Source organism: Pinus tabuliformis, chromosome 2_2 (genome assembly GCF_031772625.1).
Source record: "Pinus tabuliformis cultivar Carrire ecotype Pingquan chromosome 2_2, CPIR1, whole genome shotgun sequence".
NCBI classification, from domain to species: Eukaryota; Viridiplantae; Streptophyta; class Pinopsida; order Pinales; family Pinaceae; genus Pinus; species Pinus tabuliformis.
In genome coordinates this window covers 1280093929-1280113003 of record NC_142300.1, presented here as the reverse complement: position 1 = coordinate 1280113003, position 19075 = coordinate 1280093929, and positions in this window count along the sequence as shown.

The following is a 19075-nucleotide window of genomic DNA, read 5'->3' as shown; positions in this document are numbered from 1 at the left end:
AATATTAAGAGAATATTTTAATTATAATGGTCATTATATAATATATATTAAATGATTTATTATTATTCAATTATTATTTAAATATAAGTGAATGGTAATAAATCACTACTATTTTTATAATTTAGTTACATTAGGTAATTATGTAATAATAACTTAATGGTCCATTGGTAAGTTAGATTTCCATTATTTAGTTCTTTAAAATATATCATATTCAATATTTAAATATAATGGTCATTAAAATAATAAGTTATATAAAGTAATATATGTTTATTGAATACTCTATGACTACTAAATAATTTTTAATCCCAAACAAATTGTTAAAACATTATTCTTCCTAGAGTCTTGTTATCCTAGGTCAATGCCATTATTAAGGGTAAAGTCCACGTTAATTCATAATAGTATAACCAATAATATTGGTAATTTTTTTTTTTTTTTTTTTTTTTAATCCTTTAAACTTAATGGTCAATTAATCAATGATAGTTCAATAATAGAGGAAACTAAGACCTTAGGTAAATAAATTGTTACCTACAGGGTTGAAACTACAATGATTGGTCTATCACAATTTATCCTTTAAACCTAAGGTCAATAATGATTTTGCCGAAGACTATCTTAACAATGAAGGTTTTGTTGAGCCAATATAACTCTATAAACATGAATAATTTAGTATCCTGAGTTTGAGAATACATGGGATCAAGCATCCAATCTTCAAACTCTATTTCTACTTGGCCCTTGGATAAATTTTGATGTTTGTTGTTGATGGTTGAATTCATTTATTTTCGTTTCTCTTCGATACAAGTTGCCTTTTGTTACCCTCATTGCATTGATGAGGGACTAAGTCATACATTGATAGGTCCAAGTGTGATAAGGATGCTTACCAAGGGTTGTATTTCTTCTAACAAGCCTACTCTTTCTATTCTCATGAGTAGAGACATTATTCCTAAGCTACATGGTTGGTGGCCACTTGGCGGGTGAGGGAACCATTAACTGAGTTGCAAGGGGTTCCAAACCAATTCACTTGTATAACCTCCAGTTGTATAAAGGGTTTTATAGTACTGCCAAGAGGGATTGAAAGAACCATAAAGTACTTATAATTATAGAGATAGGCCAAGGAGAGAGCATTCAAGGAATGGAATCAAAATTTACCACATATCTAAATAGTAGTAAACCCTAAGGACTAGGTTTTGAAGGAATAAGGTTTGAATTTTAAGAAGTTTATTGATGGAGGGTGTATCAAGCTAAATCCAACAACTAGACCAAAGTGAAGAGGTTTCTCCACCATCGAAATTTGTTGACTATCCAATTCATAATCAATTTTCTTCATTCAAGTGATAGTAGACTATGTTAAACATATAAAACCAAATAAAATCAGAGACATAATCCTAGATGTGACATCTTGAGATACTAACCAAGCATATTTGAAAAAATCAAACTGAGTTATGCTCTAAATCAAAGCCATTTCCCTCATCCCATTCTTGATGTTCCTTCATAGCTACAACACTACAAGTCCTCGATGTGACATTGTGCTTAAACTATTACATGATTGTATTATCCATGATTAAATGATTTCTCAAAAATATGATATCATGAGATGAAAAACTATTATGTAAACGAATTTTTCTTAAATGAGAACCTATCATCTATCCACTACGGGAGATCATTAAACACCTCTCCCACCCTTCCTTCTGAGCACATGGGAAACATTATAGAGCCTCCCCTCGCATTTCCATTTCAAGAGCATGCACATGAATCCTGTCTAGGTGTGGCATCGATTTTTAAGATATGGAATGCTCCATAAATTAGCATATGCCACTAGGAATTCTAACCCACTATATTTCTTTTTATCTAGACGAATGAGGAACTCAATTGAGATCATACTTACATGACAAAATATTGATAATGACTACTACCAATATAAATTGTACATGAACCCATATGCAACCCACAAAAAAATGACCCACATGGTAAATCAGAGGGATTTGAACATCTAACCTCAAACTTCATAAAAGATTCATATCACAATGACCACCAATCAAGCTACTAACTACAAGTCATCCCCTATTTTCTTTAATAAACTATGAAAATATAATTTTGCTCGTATAAATTACATGGTTCCATAAACATATATTATAATGAATTATACTAAAGTGAAAATAAATATTTAAACGGTTAATTTAAATTTTCATTTTTGACAATTTCATAAATATATATATATGATGAAAATGGTTTTTTTTTTTTAATTTATTTTTAAAACATTAATAAAAATGAAATACATTATAATCAAAATGTATAAGAACAATATTGCTATCTAAGAAACTTGCATAAGTATAAGGTCACTTCACCCTATTATCAATTGTAGAATCATTGCGGATTTGGCATAAAATATCATAAAAACTTGGGTGGTTTCCTCTTACATGATTTTTAATGAGGGTTTGCTTGGTATGTGGGTTATAATGCTAGACGTTGGTGTTCCGAATTTCACCAACTCTTATGCAAAATGAGTTGTAAATTTGTAATACATAAATGATACGTTACTCATGAGCTTGCACATGTAGATCAGAAATCAAAAGACAATATTATTTAATTTAATTATAGTTAAATGTAAATTATTAGTTGCATATACTATTTTCCAGTTTTCGTTTTTCATTCTTGACCATTCACCATTTGTGTATTTGGGCCACTTCCCTTCCATGCAGTCTTTTTCTACGCTAATTCTTGTGATCATACTCATGTTATTATTCATTTTTTCTATATAGTAATTTTGTTTTATTTTGTATGTTTTCACAGAAATTTTATTTTACATATTTTTAGGATTTTTTTTTGGGTGTATGCATGGAGTTGGGTTACACGTTTTTAGCAAAGCGAGGGCACATTTTGGTGAAAAAATGATACTCAATCGAGCATTTGTAAGCGCTTGATCGAGCAATTTTTAAGTGCTCGATAAAGATGTTTAGAAGCATAAAAATATAAGCGCTTAAAAAAAAGGAGCTAGAATGAGAGTTAGGCTTGATCAAGCTATATGTTGTGTGGTTTGTGGTGGTTAGCATTTTATTGGCTTGATCGGGCTGTTGGTTAACCACATTGACGACTTGATCAAGGGTTTTATTAACGCTTGATCGATCTATTTGAATTTACTACTCAAGCACTCAATTGAGCTCCCAAAGTCCTAAAAATCATAGTTTTAGCACCCCTTCTTCAGATTTCTCTGCAACCCCATTTTGTACCCTAACGGATTTAGGGAAGAATTTGTCCTTAAGTGGCGGAGTTGATCATATTGTATTTTTGAAAGAATGCTCTATCTAATGGAATATGGGTTTGATACTTTTGAATTCATATGATATTTTTCATCTAATTTTTTTTAAACATAATTCTTGAAATTTGTTTGGATAGTTTCAAAGGCGTTGAGTAAAAAATCAATAACATAAAATATACACAACGAAAAAATTTCAAAAAATATCACTATTGTCCTTTAAGAGTCCTTTTCAAAAGAGTTTTTTCAATTTATTTAAACAGTTGAAAAAAATATTACGTGAACACTTGTGTCTCCAAAATGCAATTGAAATATTACTTCGCCAACTTCGAAAAAAAATAAAATAATAAATAATTAATATGAAAAATCTAGTTCTCTCCATTTAGTTAATGAACACATGAATACCTCTTAATATGTGTGAAAATTTGCGAGGATCAATATTACATTTAATGGAAAATTGAGAGATAATATGAAGAAGAAAAAAATTGTAAAAAAATATCATTAGGACAAAAACATAATCCTCCACATAGTTTATTTTTACTCCAAATCAAAATTGAAAATGCTTATATGAATTTTAAGGGCTTCAATTCGATAAAAAAAGAAAATTTTGAAATTTCATTGCCACATTTGGCCCAACAGTGTAACCCATCTTCATGCATTCACCCTCTCGTCATCTTTCTTTATGTGCAGTTTTAGCATTTCAAAATTGTGTTCTATATTTATGGTCTACAAATCATGTGTTTTTACAAATTTCTTTTATATGTGCATGCTATCTCACACCCACATTATGTGTTTCTAACAATCTTTTACAATTTCTTTTTAACACTCTTTATGTACTTCCTTTTTTAATTGATTTAAGCTCACACATTATTTTCCTATTTATACATAGAGCTTTGGTTTCCAACACATTAAATAGGTGGATTAGTAAGTAGTAAATTTATTTTGTGGAACATCTCTCTTATTGTTCACAACGAGATCCTTGTTGGAAGGTACACTACCTTTTTTATTTTATTTATGACAAAATTAGTAGATCATAGTTATGGACAATTTTCAATTAATTTTTTTAAAATATCTAGGTAAATGAGATAATGGATCAAGCCTCAAGGTAAAATTGATGAAGAACAAATTTTAGTTTTCCTTTTTAGAGGAGGAAAAGGGTTTCCCTAAATAACATAAGGTAGAAAGGAAGCAAAAGGCTTTCCGTAAGTGAGATGTGACAAGGTGGGGCTAACGAAGAATACATAGAGATACTTAATTATAACTATCACACTATGTTATTAGTAAATATAAAAGGGATATCCATGGGGCTTTAACTGGTTGACTAGTATCTTATCACATTCATTCATTAAGGGCTTTTAAATTGTAAAAATATAAATTCAATATATTTCAAGTAGGAGGGCATTCAAAGTATTGGGGGTATATGGATATTGGGGGGAAGGGGGGGATGGGGTCTAGGACAAATAGGATTTTTTATTGGAAAGATGTATTGAAAGAGGGTCCAATAAAACGAATTTGGGAGATATTGATAAATATATAGTAAAATTATGAGTATTCTTTAATATATTGTGAATGAAAATGCTATGCCATAGGTTCATAGAGTGAAGAACCTATGGCAAGATCCAAACTTGAGCACTTATAAAAGATGTGGAGTAACTGATAAACTATCGGAAAAAAACTAGGAAAACTGAAGTGAAGAAAAAAAAGAAAGAGAGATATAAATCTTTAATTTGATTAAAAAATTATTCATTTAATTTAATTTCAACTATGATTAGTTTTATCTTTGAATTTAATTAAGTTTATTAAAATAAAAAGTAAAAATAAAAAAGATTAATAAAGAAATAAGCAATGTAGAGTTTATTATTATCTTTTTCTTTCATCTTCTGAGTAGATATTAGCATGAAGGAAAAAAAAAAAAAAAATTATCATTGAAACCTAATGAAAGAACTCAAAAAATAAGCATTATATTCGTTACCCTTAACCGATGATAGCCTTTAACTAGGCGTTGATATAATTTGCCCAAATTTACTCTATTCTAAAAGAAGTTGATTTGGTTGAGCGTTAAAAAGAAACAAGAAAAAAATGGGAATGATCATAACTTATTCGATGCGTCTTTGTAGTGATTTCTCAACTTTGTTAAAGAAAATTAGGGAATGTTATCTTTAAACAAAATGAAACAAGAGCACAAACGAACAATATTTTTTATCCAACAAAAACTTCATCAAGAAACTTTATAGGCACTTCATTAGATTTGTGAATGGTAAATCCTAATGAGGTACAACATCTATTCCTTAAATCTACCGAAATTGAACACATCAACTCTTGGTGATATTCACGTTAAAATGTGTTGCTTCAAAATAATTGAACGCAATAAACCCAAAATATAATGTGTTATAGGTAACTAAACCATATCATACATAATTCTTCGGAAAATAGCTCTCTATACCATACGAAAATGCAAAACATGAACCACATACCACTCAAGTTAAGTGAATGTTTGTCCTTGAGTAAATGCTTCAAACAAAGTGTTAGAGTCAGTGTTTGCATACTGCCACCAGTGATCAAAATTTCTCTTTTATATCATATTAGAGTCCCATTTGATTTTATTTTAGTTTTTTCATTCCACTCAGGTCATCATGAAAAAATTTGTTCACTCCTGGTAGTCCAAAGTCAAAAATCACTTTTCCCTCTCAAAAGTTTGTGTTTGTTGGCCCTCCTGCATGTGTCTTCCGAGTTACCATTGAACATGAAGGCTCATTTCATCACATTTTATATCAGTGAAATCCACCTGAAATTTAGTCATTTGAGGTTCCATTAGGTCACCTAGGTTTCATTTTTCTAAGGTCCAATAAATCACCATCTCACTGCATAAGGTCAACCAAATATGAGAGTCAAGCAAATAATGTCTTTTTTAATTAAATAAAACTTTCCAAAGCATGTAACCATAGCTACTGAAAGCCCTCAATTTGATTTCAAGAAGGGATTTTATCCCGAGTTTGTAAATTAGAACTACAAATAGATGTAGTAATTTTTATTTTTGTTTATGTAATTTTATGTCTATTATATGTAATAAGTTACTTTTAGCTGCATACTAGGGCCTATTGCCAAAAGCATCCCAAGCAGAAAGTCAAAATCAGGATTGCCAAAGCATCATCCACCTGTCAAGAGAAAAAAGGTTAGAAAGTAAAAAAAGACATTAATATGAAAATTTGGAAATCACAAGAAACATTAGAAAGTGGGTATGAAAACTCATAAATTAAAGTCCATTCAAGTATAAAGCCTCATTTGCACTCTAGCACTCTCACAACTCCTCAACAAATGAAAATTGCCGATTCTAAGGTGAAATTCGGCAAAACAGAGTAAGAGGACACATTCACCAGGGTTGCTGTGCGTTTAGCCTCGTCGTTGTGCTCTTGTAGAGGTCGCTACATGTTTGCCTGAAATCACAACGTAATTTATAACGGTGATGCGCTCCTGTAGAGGTCGTTGTGTGTTTGACAAGGTTGCTGCGCCTTTGCCCAGGTCGTTGCGCGTTCACCTGGAAGGAGCCAAATGTTCTAAAAACCCTCCATCGCCACCAAGTTTCCAACTTAATCATCATTCACTCCAAAAAATTAGGTTGGTCAAAGAATTACTCACTCCTTCCCTCCTTTGTTTGCCTACATAGGGTTTAAATTGTTTGTTGTTTTTCCGAAGAGCAAACCCTAGTTTAGCATTCGCATCATCTCAAATCACATTTCCTAGTTTTCATCACTATTCCCCCTCACTTAAGAATTATTCCCTATCACCTCCCTCATTCCACATATCCCATATCCTCCTCATCATCTTTCCTCACATCATTCCACATTTCCCATACCCACAGTCCATTCTACCATTCCGCTAGGATTTTAAAAAGCAACAAATCATGGCAGAAGAATAACACACAAGTCAGAGTGATGGAGAAAAACAATAGAGGAGGAAATATAAAAAAGGAGGGAAAATCATCAGATATGAACCAACTAACACTAGAGAGCTCATGGCATCTCCCATCACTATCACAAGCTTCAAACATATGGGATGTTTTGAGTTTTGTGAGAAGGTGGAAAGGACACATCATCATTATGAATTGACCAGACAATTCATCATCAACCTCCATGACAATCAAGCAACCCTTGTCGGTGTCACCATTACCATATCTTCTGCTATCATATCAGCTGCTATTGGGATCCCAGATGTTGGGGAAAAATGGTTTAAACAAGCAAATTTGGATTATTGCTACTATGAACCATATCTTAAACCCAGCCACAAGAATGAAAGAAGGAGGATATTTCCTTTATCTTACCTCCTATATAGATATGTTCCTATGATGAAAATCATTGTGAAGTACTTCACATGTGAGGGTAAGTTTTCTAGGCTCTATTCCTATCATATTCAGCTACTCTTGCATTTTACAAGAGTCAGAATGCTCAATCTGCCCTACTATCTTTACCGAGATATTGACAAGATGTCATACATTTTCCGAAGGAAAGATCATGATCATCAAATGCATAGCATATTTCAACATTCTCTAATCAAAATGATAGGGCTCCACCACCTTCATCAGCTTAACATTGCATTGGACACTTTCATATCCAATGAGGTTTTCACAGTCCCACCTATTCATCATGGCCAAGAGGCACCTTCATCCTCTCATCCATCCACCTCCATCCCTCTACCTCATTCCATACATCATTCATCTTCATCTGATGAGTCAACCACACCATCACCTCCATCATCACCATTTCATGAGCCTATTCATTCACCTGGTAGAGATGAAGGCACTGAGCAGGAGCATATTGAGCATGGTGAGAGCAGCAAGCCCAAAGTGGCTGGTTTAAGTACCTTGGCACATACCTATCAGAGAGGGCATAGACAAGTGTTTTCCCCACTGATTGTGGGAGGGGCCTTGCCTTCTTCATCGATAAAGCAGGTACAGAAGGGTAAGGAAAAAGTTGTAGAGGCAGAGATCTAGCAGCAGGAGGAAGACCTCCATGAGATAGAGCATGATTTTCAGTTAGTTGAATCAGATGAGCATGATGATAGTAAAATCATAGCTATTGTCATCAAGGAGAAGAATGCACTCATAGGTGAGCTCGAGGTCAACTTGCAAAGGGCCAAATGGATCATTTCCTACTATGAGCAGGAAAATAGGCAGTTTGAGGTAAAAAATGAGCTCATGGAGATTCAGCTCAGAAAAGGAAAAGAGAGAGGTTGAAAAGGAAAAGGCCTTACTTGATGAGGCATATGGGCAGTATGGTGAGCCACTTGATGAACAGGTGCCAAGAAGAAGGCCAAGGACTAGAGGCCTAAAGAGAGTCTTGGAGCAAGAAAGGAAAAGGGAGGAAGAACTAGCAAATGAGCTCACCTTGAATGAGCAATTTTCCAAGATGGTAAATGAGAACCGAGAATATTCGCTTGAGAAGGTAAATGATCATCTAAAGAACCTCCTAGACAAGGCCAAGAAGGAAAATGATATTCAAATAAGGATGGGGAAGCACTATGCTATGAGAGACAAAATTGCAAGGGCCAAGCTCAAAAGAGCTCATGCAAAAATCCAAGCCTTGACCAAGCAAGAGGAGAAAAAGAGGTTTGATATCCTTGCCGAGGCATCACGCCATGCCTCAAACATATAGCCAACTGTCAGCCCACCAATTTTGGCCATTTTTGAACAATTTAGGCAAGATATGTTTTGTTGTGTTTTTTTGAAGAAATTTTGGCACAGTTAGCATGGTCAAACGCACAACACCTAGGACGTGGCGCTTTTGTTTGGATCATTCAATGAGAAAATGGTCATCATTTTTGGATTCATAATGATGAGGACATGCACCCTGTACTTTTTCTAAGAATTTGGAGCAAAATTGGTTAGCCAAAAGGGTCAAAAACTACCAAAAACTCACCTTTCTGCCTCTTTTCTAGCTTGGTCGCTGCGCGTTTGAGTAGTCTTGGGAGATTGCAATTTTGGAGTGGTAAATGAAGCCTGTTTTGAAAACCAAGGGTAGCTTTGGAAACTAGACAGGATAAGCTTTCCAATGATCTATCATGGGCTAGATTTGGACATCAAGAAGGTAGTCAAAAGTCAGCTTGAAGAGGACGTTGCGCGTTTGACTAGGGTCGTTGCGCATTTAACCAGGTCGCTACGCATTTCACAGTTTTCCACAATTTTTGATTGTTTCATTCAAAGTTGACCTTTATCTATGGGAAATTCAAGTTTTACCTATGTAATTGATCTAGATGATGTAATTATTATGTTTTTACTTTTATCTAGGGTAGATACATCAGTTAGATGGCCTATGTGGCATGTAATGAATCAGTTTGGTAGAGTGAGGGATGAATCACTTTGATCACCCTACACTCCAGCTATCAGTTCATCCTTTCTTGCAACTGCTCCTCCTCTCATGGATTCGACCCCTGAGACTAGGATGAGCTGGTTTTAGGCCTATATTATGTATTTTCTTAGTCATTTTACAGGTTGGATTCAGTAGGGATGCTATACTAGTGATCAAAGACTATTGTATCATATTTTGGGAATTTTCAATAGATGAGTTGCAGCTATTTTTTTGGGATACATGTGGTATGAATTTTTAGCATTGTTTCTTATTTGTGATCATTTTTATGAATGTTTTATCAGTTCACAAACCATTCCATTTCTGTTATATGGTAATTTACAAGTTGATTGGCAGAATGCATGCTTGCTCATGCTCTGTTTTTGGAAATTTATCATACTTTGTCCATTTTTCTTCAGTTTAGGATGAATACATCTCTTATTCTCTTCCTAACTCCTCATCATTCTTAAACCATCTCATCAAGTCACCTTTTATGTGTTAAGCTTCATACCTACCTTGCCCCTTTAAATGTCTGCAATCATATCTCATTTGCCTTGACCTAGTCCCTTTGACCTAAATCACTCATCCTTGTGACTACCCAACCAAAATCAAATCAAACAACCCTTTGCACTTTAAATCTAGACTAAAACCCTAATATATCCAGCCCTCATGGCTATGATCCTTTGGAGAGAGCCCTCTCCGGCTTGGTTGGGCTAGCTACCAAGCTAAAAGATTGGTTTGTGGTTACCTCAACTGGACTCTTCCTCAGCCTTGGAGATCCGGGGGAGTGATAACACAAGGCACCCTAACAAATTTGATACCATGGGACCTAAGGGAAATCATTCTTTAACTGAGAAAAGCTCTAATTAGTGCATGCATTTTAAGATGGATAAGAGATCTATGGAGTCAGCATAATTTGATTCATAGATGACCAATACGTTATACATGAATATCCAATGGAACATGCATATAGTTGATACATGTAAAAAAACATACAACATAGTAACATGATGTCAAAAAGCAATTTAATGGATTAAGAAAAAATGAGCTAAGCTAAACTAATGCCTTATCATATTCAATAAAGAAAGCTCTTTATTAGAGGAATATTCACAAGAGAAAACTTAATATGTTATAGGGAATATTCTCACTCCATTAAGAAAAATGCATAGTCCCAAAATAAATGCTTTACTATACTTGAATTCAGAAATTTTTAATAGACATCATAGACAAATATTAATAATTACCAGTAATCCATATATTCTTAATTGGACAAATATTCTTAATTGATAAGTACAATACTTAAATTTATATGATTTTTTTGCAATGAAAAATTTGTAACTTTCATTAAAATTGAAAGTTACATTCTATATGTGCCTAGATAGCACTAAAAAAAAACCACCCACCTTTGGTTGTACCAAAAATATTGTCTATGCATGATTTCCATCATTATGTGTCTTTATAGCACTCATGAAAACAAAAATACTAGCCACATATGGCTGTGACAAAAAAATGTATGTACTTGGACTATTGTCCCCATATATACATCATCAACAAAAACATCCATGATAAATTTATAGCAAAGGAGTATAATCAAGTCATGTGATAAAAAAACAACCAAAAAGCAAGTTGAACTATATATTTCGCATATAGATAGTTGAAAAAGGAACATTCAATAAAATGATGATTGTGCTTAAAAGCCCTTTATGAAGGGAAAATGATAATATAAATTATCCTAATCATTGTTTCATTCATTTATGTGTTGTGTGCCCATATCCTGTGAAGCACCCTCCTTAGACAATGCATCAACATCCGAATTTATTTCCTTGCAAATGTGACAAATAAAATTTCATCAAAAAAATGCTTTACTTGATTGATCTCCTCTAAGATGGGTCTGATTGTGTGCATGTGATATCGAGTTGTGTTGTTGAACCAATTAACCACTATATTTGAGCCCCCAAAGATCTAGATGCATTAGATTCCTTTTTCAATTGCAAACAACATAAGCAATTTCAAACTCATAATATCAACATATTTGTTTGTTCCATGTCCCAGACTGAATTTCTTCATAAAAGAGTGACTATGTGAGATATGAAAAACTTCCCCACCCCCATAATTTCCGTTAGAAATGGAGGTGGCATCAAAATATGCCCATGGAAAATAAAATTCAATAACTTCTTCAGAGATTATACACGCACATGAAAGAGGTTCAAAGTTAGAGATGGATGCATAGATAACCAAACATTGAGTGGCCACTTTGTCTAGAATAGTAGTCTTGTCCTGAAAGACCTTGACATTTTGAGCTAACCAAATTCCCCATGAAATCAATAACGTTATAGCTCTAAGTTTTTTCGGGTCGATAAGGTTCCACCAGGATTCCCATGTTGCAACATATGACTCACCTGTTAGAAACAATGGAAACCAAGACTCTACTTTGGGGGGGGGGAGGGGGGGGGGGGGTGTGAATCAATAATGTGATCAAATTATACAAATATTGACAGTTAAAACTTTTCAATCACTTTGGAAACTACTCATGTAATAAAAAACACAACTAAATCATGTAAAACACAACATCAAAACCATTTTCATACACATGTGCAACATATATATGAGACATAAATCTTATTTTTATTTCTTTGGCATACAAAAGCTTCAACTTTGATATTACATCATTGCCCCACAATCTTCTACTTGTATCTTTATCAGTTTCTACTAAAAGGAACTTCTATTCCTACTCATTTACTCACTTTCACTGAAAGGGAATGCTTCCCTTGCTCGTTTATCAACCACAACTGAAAGGGACTCCTGACCCTGCTAATTTATCATTTTTCACTGAAATGGACTCTTTCTTCTTCTCATTTATCATTCATTGTTGAAAGGGACTCCTGCCCCTGCTCGTTTATCAGCCTCTACAAAAAGGACTACTACCCTAGCTTGTTTATCAACTACTGTTGAAGGGGACTACTATCCCTGCTCATATATCAACCACTATTCAAAGGGAATCTTGCCGTTGATATGGAAGCTACCACTTGCTAGACTTGTTGACCCATGTTTCATCCATTTTTGAAATCAAATCAATAGGCCAATTTATTTAATAAACAAATAATTTCTCACCTCAACTACCACCAAAAAAACTCCTTCAACAATCTTTGATTACTCAAAAAATCACCAACTATACCAGTAGTATTAATCTTTTGCAATATGCCAATATCACCATAAAAGTCTCTTGATCAAAACACTAGTCAAATAATATCACCAATTTCACCTCTTCTGATATCAAATTTGATCTTTGATTCACCCTTGATGCATACTCACATTATGCATTGGGTTGCACAAACAACCTCTCACTCTTTCTCACAACCAATATTGTTGCACTCTTGCACACACCTTCACTTGACAAACTTGATTCTACTTGTAAAGGAAATTGGACTGATATTTTTGGAGTTGAACCTTTTGTTATCTTCAGCTCTTCATCATGCATAAATATTTATATTTTCCTTTGTCCTTCTTCAATTAAGTCTTTTGAATGTGATCTTCAATTCTTCAATCACTTCTCTAGTGTCTCTCTGAGAAAAACTGAGTTAAATTATTGTTTTCCTTCATTCTAGTAAGTTACAAGTTTTAGTATAGGATCTTCTAAAATTGGTTGAACTCCAAGTTTAGCTTAACTTCCAAAACTTCTTGTTAACTGTTCATTCTTCCATTCTAAGATACCAACTCGTCCATGCTTGTTTTTTGTAATATTTAGCGCTATGTTGTATATGTAAAAAAGGCCAAATTTCAAAGTTGCTGACTCATCCATCCAATTATGGTGAATAATGCCAAAATTCATAAGCTATTGACTCGTTCCATCCATAAGCTTGAAGGATTAAAACATAGCCCGAAGCACTTAAAAAAATGTTGTCAAATATAATGTATGTGCTATAAGCTCCAAAGCACTTTATTTTAACCTCATATAACTTTTTCATTAGCCCTTGGTTCTTTTCATCAGTTTTCCACGCATTCATAATTAAGGTGCTAAGCCTTTTTAATTGTGCACAATTCTTTTATATTGCAATTAGCCTGAAGGCCCTCGGTCATAATAAACATAGAACTGTAACAAAAGTTATGTCCCGATGCACTCTTTGATACATGACGGAAGTGGAACATCAAATGTTGACCATATTTTCATTTTCGAGGCTCATCATCCTGGAAAATTTCCTTTGTGTGCCATTTCTTTCCCTTTCGGGATTAATCCTCTAGGATGACACATTCATGGTAGGACTACCCTGCACCTTCCTTCATTGGCTCTTGCTCTAATATAGGCTATCATCTCATCTTAGAACTCTATCAGCACAATGGTTCCTCCTTTACGCTCCCTTCAAATCTTCCAGGTTTAGGGAACTATGCTAATGTGTCCTAGTAGGTCTGCTCACTGCATACAAGAGACAATCAACAAATAGGTCAGGTTGACTATCAATGCCACATGTGCTTGGCACCTAGTCAGGTCGATGCCTCTCGATTTCACTTGTTTAAGTTTTTTTAGGGTTAAGGGACCAAAATGAGTTGTCGCGGTGGGTACCACCACCCATGGGGACTACCCTAGGGGAGAAATACCATATAGTGTGCATTCTTATTGGGGGATATATATTGCAGAAAAAAAATAAAAAAAATGACATAATATATTCAACATATAGAGGGGGGTAAAGGGATTTTATAATGGCAGGTATAAAAAAATGGAGCTCAAAGTTAATGAAAAATTATAAAGGGGCATAAAAAAATGTCAAGTAAAAAATGGATTCCTATAATATCTAGTGAAATTTGGGGATTTTTAAATTGGGAAGGTGCATTGGGTTCATAATTGTAGGGGGCTAAATAATGTGATTTCTGGAGGTATTTTCCAGTATGTTATCAAATTAAGGGTATTTTTTACTATGCCACAATTGCATGCAATATGTCAAAGGTTCATTAAGTGAAGCCACCGTGTGACCACCACACTCATGGGCCTATCAAATGCAATCTAGGCTTGTCTATCTCTGGCACTTTCCATGTCTTCTTAGCAACTAGTCAGCCTAGTGATACCTACATGTGCACCTTATAAATCGTTTGAGAAAGCCCTTCTAGGATGATGCCATGGTCATGCCATCAATTCCATGTGTTTCCATTTAAGTGGTGACACACGTAACTAACATTTGGCCCACTAGGCCACCTAGAAGCACCAAATCTTTCTACCACTTTCCCTCCATACCAATGTCATGTTGACGTCATCATTTTCCACTAAAATGTTGCCACGTGCCTACCAGAGAAGAGAGAGAAAAATGTCTAGCATCAATGTTTTGTGACTATTTTCTTTGTTAAAATTTTAAACAAAAACCACCATGTCCAATTGTTTTACACTACCTTGCTAGCCTAGCTACCTTTATCTTGGTCTGTGTTGCCACTTTGATTTTCCATGCTAGCTTAGTGCTTAGTCATCCCAGGCCATCATTGTTGCACACATCTTTTTTTCTCTAGGGATACAACCACCGGGATGATGTGTTATAAGTATCTATCTCTGACCAATCAAATTTCATTATCTGCTATGATTTCCTCAACTTCCTGCTATACATCATATTGGCTTGCTACGTTTGTGTGCACTTTTGAATTTTTCTGGGGTACTCTTGTCGGGATGATGTGTTATGGGGGCTCCATACAACCAATAAAAAATATTTTGTTGCACTATTGTCAGGCCACATTTTCCATGCACTTTGAATAGTTTCTCCTCTAAAAGTTTCTACCTCTCAGGGAAACACTGCCAAACTATTGTACTCCAAAGGGTCCTGACCAGTATTAGCTCTGTAACTTTGAATTTGGGGTACCTTCCTTGACTGGTAATAAATTTTAATCTAGGAGACCATTTTTCAACTTCCACATACCATTGGAAAGCTCTTTCACAAACTCTCCATCTAAGTGGGTCCCAATTGCATTTTAAATGATCTTCTATAAAATAAATGGCTTCAAATTCTCTTTACCTTAACAAATTACACCACTATTATTAACTAATCTTCTTGGAAACATCTAAGCTTTCCCTTGGACATACAAGTGTTGATCTTGCTTCTTATTGCAATCTTATCTACTTTTTCCATTTCATTAACTTTAATATATATACACCGCTATTGACACATGACATCCTCCTTGGACCAACATCCTTCTTGTTTCCAACAACATCATATCAATACTTGACATCAATGAGTACCTCCTTTGATAATGTATTATCACGATCTCCAATCATCTTCTTTGCCTTTTCCTCCATCCTCATTACCTTTTCCATCAATGACAACATGCTTCTAACAATCCCCCCTTTTGACATTGATGGCAACACCATGATCAAACAAAAAAACATCACCAATAAGTGTACTATGTTTTTCTCTTCTTCTCGTTTCGGTGTCACTTTGTTTTACTTTTACTGGTGGACTTCTTTTTTTGATTTATCACCAATAATTCTCCCTCTTTTGTGTTTTTCTTTATTTTGAGATACATCTCTACCTTTTACATTAATGGAAAAGAGACTTAACATGCTCCATGCATCATAACAATATCCCCCTATCTTGCTTACCTTATGGACTTGTCAACTACTTTATCTTATGTTGAAAACCTTAGGTATCTCTGGTTTGATCCAGGCAACTTTCTTTTGTGTCGTGAAGAAGATTGAGTTGAGAGGAGTAATTACTCCCAATCTCTTCCTCAAGTATTCAAGAGAGTGATCTCTTGCTAAAATGACACATGCTTGTACAATTGAGCCATAGGGAAAATAATGTTTGTTGGTCTAAGTCTCAGTTAGGCTTACATTCATAATAGTTCCTTTTCCTCGACACATACACCTGACCGCTAGCAAAAACAAAAAGATATCCTATGCATGACTGACACAATCAACTTGTGAATTGTTGAACAACAAATTACAAAACTTAGAAGTGATTATATGACAAACATAGAGGCACTCTCACCAATGTGTGCTTAGACCAACAACTCAGCATATACTCTACTAGAAAAAATTCTAATGGCAGCAAAATCACCACATTAAATTCATCTCAACATGAACAATAAAATATAAGTTTGTACTCTTTCACAACCACTTGTACTGACAATCTCATAATAGGAATACCACACTCTAACAAAAATCTAATGAAATTTAATGCAAATTCATAATAGATGATACCAAGTGTTAATTCCTTTGAGACCAATGGTACCAGTTACTAATTGGAATATTCTGAAGGCATCACAATGATCACACCATTCATCATATCTGCAACTTAAGAATTGAAATGTAGCAAACACCATTTCACTGCTTTCCCTTAAGCAACAAACAAATTATACCAATTGTTAACGGAATAATCTGATACCCAAATGTTAACTTGAGTATACCCCCCTTATGGCTATGCTCCCTCTTTGGCACTAGGAATCTATAAACACACTTGCACAAGACAAAGAAACTTCAGCAGTAAATAATTCATCACCATTTATACTCAGTTTGTCAATTTGATTTGGAAACAAAATCAAATCATCCAAAATACTCAGCAACAATGATATTCTTCAACAATTTCATAAACTAAGGAAAAAACAAGTGGCATACTTCCCTTATCCTTCATATGCATTACTTGCCATGTTCCTTTCTACTCCTTGCATCTGTATTTTAAGGCTTCTCATGAATCCAACCTCTTCTTTTCAATGAAGAGGAACAAGGGATATACTCCCCCTAAGTATATTATCTCCCTTTTTCTTCCACTCTCAGGTATGTTGAGATTTTACTTGGTAAAAATGATGATATGATTGTTTGCATTGATCTAGATTCTTGCCTAACTGAGTGACTCTATGACATTTCTTGAGCACACAAACCTCTGACCATTCCTCTTGTTACCACCAATTAAAGCCAATCGGCAAGTTACTTGTTGCTCTTCTTTCTCACTGTCTTTGTCTGCTTTCTGTTTGTATTGTTTTGGAGTACTGGCTGCGCTATTGCTACTTATTTTATCTAATTTAAGTATTTTCTTGTTGCAGGTTATATAACAGAGATCAACCACAGGGATTTCGAGGTTTGATCTGCTAATCTTCTGTTGATGATATTCAAAACCAAATGCTAGTCTTCATTTCCTGCATGCACCATTTGACCAGCCTCTCCTATGATGTTGTAATAACTCATGAATGGTTGTCCTTTTTGGATTTCTGCATGATCCATTCCTCTGTTTTACCTATTATGGAAAGGAGGTGAATTTTATCCAAGTTCGCATGCAACTACATAGTGCCCAAAATTCTTACACATGTAGCAGTGAACATTACTTATAAAGGGGCAAAAAAATTACTCTTACCATAGATTTTGTTCAACTGATTTCTTGTATTGCTACTCGCTCTCCTAGTGCTATTGGGTCAATGAAAAAATTTCCTTTGAGGGGAAAAGGCTCTTTGTGCATTGAAGTTTGAATTTCTCTTAGAAAATTGTGGTTGTTGCTGAAATAGAGCATTCCACTTATTCTATTGCAACTTCATTTTCCTCTGGACACTTAGAGGCAAAGTTCCCTGTGATACCATAATGAGAACATATGAGGGGTTGCATACCTTTTCCTTTAACTCTCGAAGTCTATTTTTCTCCTTGGTGTTGTGTTCTATTCTCTGCCACTGCATTGTTTTTAAGTCTCTCTTTAACAAGGATGATGGGTCCCTTTGATGTTGCTACTAAGTGATTTCCATCTTCCAATATTGTTTTGACCTAAGGGGGACTTTAGCTGGCCTGTATCTCATCCTCAACATCAGAATTTTGAAAACTAGTCAACTAGTCCTTTAATGTTCTAATCACCACTTCCATCTCTACATTTATGTCTCAGAGATTCTTGATTTCCTCAAAAGATGATATGAAATTCCTATTTAAACAAATCTTTTCTTCAATATATCCCAACTCAATAGAGGAGTAACTAGAGCACTTGTGTCTATTTCACTTGCAGACTATTAAATATTTTGTTCCCTTACTAACTCTAGGGATTCTTTTGCTAACACATGAGATGTTCTATCTACCTCTCTACCAGAGGTGCACCCATCGACTTGTTGACAAATGTCTAGATCTACTATTTCTAACAAGGTAGTCCCTTTTTCACTACTACTAGATGATAAACTCTCACTTTCACTGATCTTGCAGTTGGGAAATTTGAAGATAAATGGACTATTGTGTTACAATAAAAAAAATACAACAACTTACTTGTAGATTTCATCACCTCTGAATCCTCGTAGTGTTTATCAACAACTTGACCTCTTAACATAGGGAAATCATATTCTGATTCATGGTCTTTAATACTTTTCGAATATTTAACTACTCCATCCTCTAGGGAAAGCCTCTTGACATCACATGAAACTTGTATGACTATATCTTAGATGGATTGCAACTCATTCCATATCTCTTTGGTAGTCTCACAATAGATTAATTTATCAATATTTAACTTGGACAACTCTCTCAAGATTTCCTACTTGGCTTGTTCATTAACCTAACCAT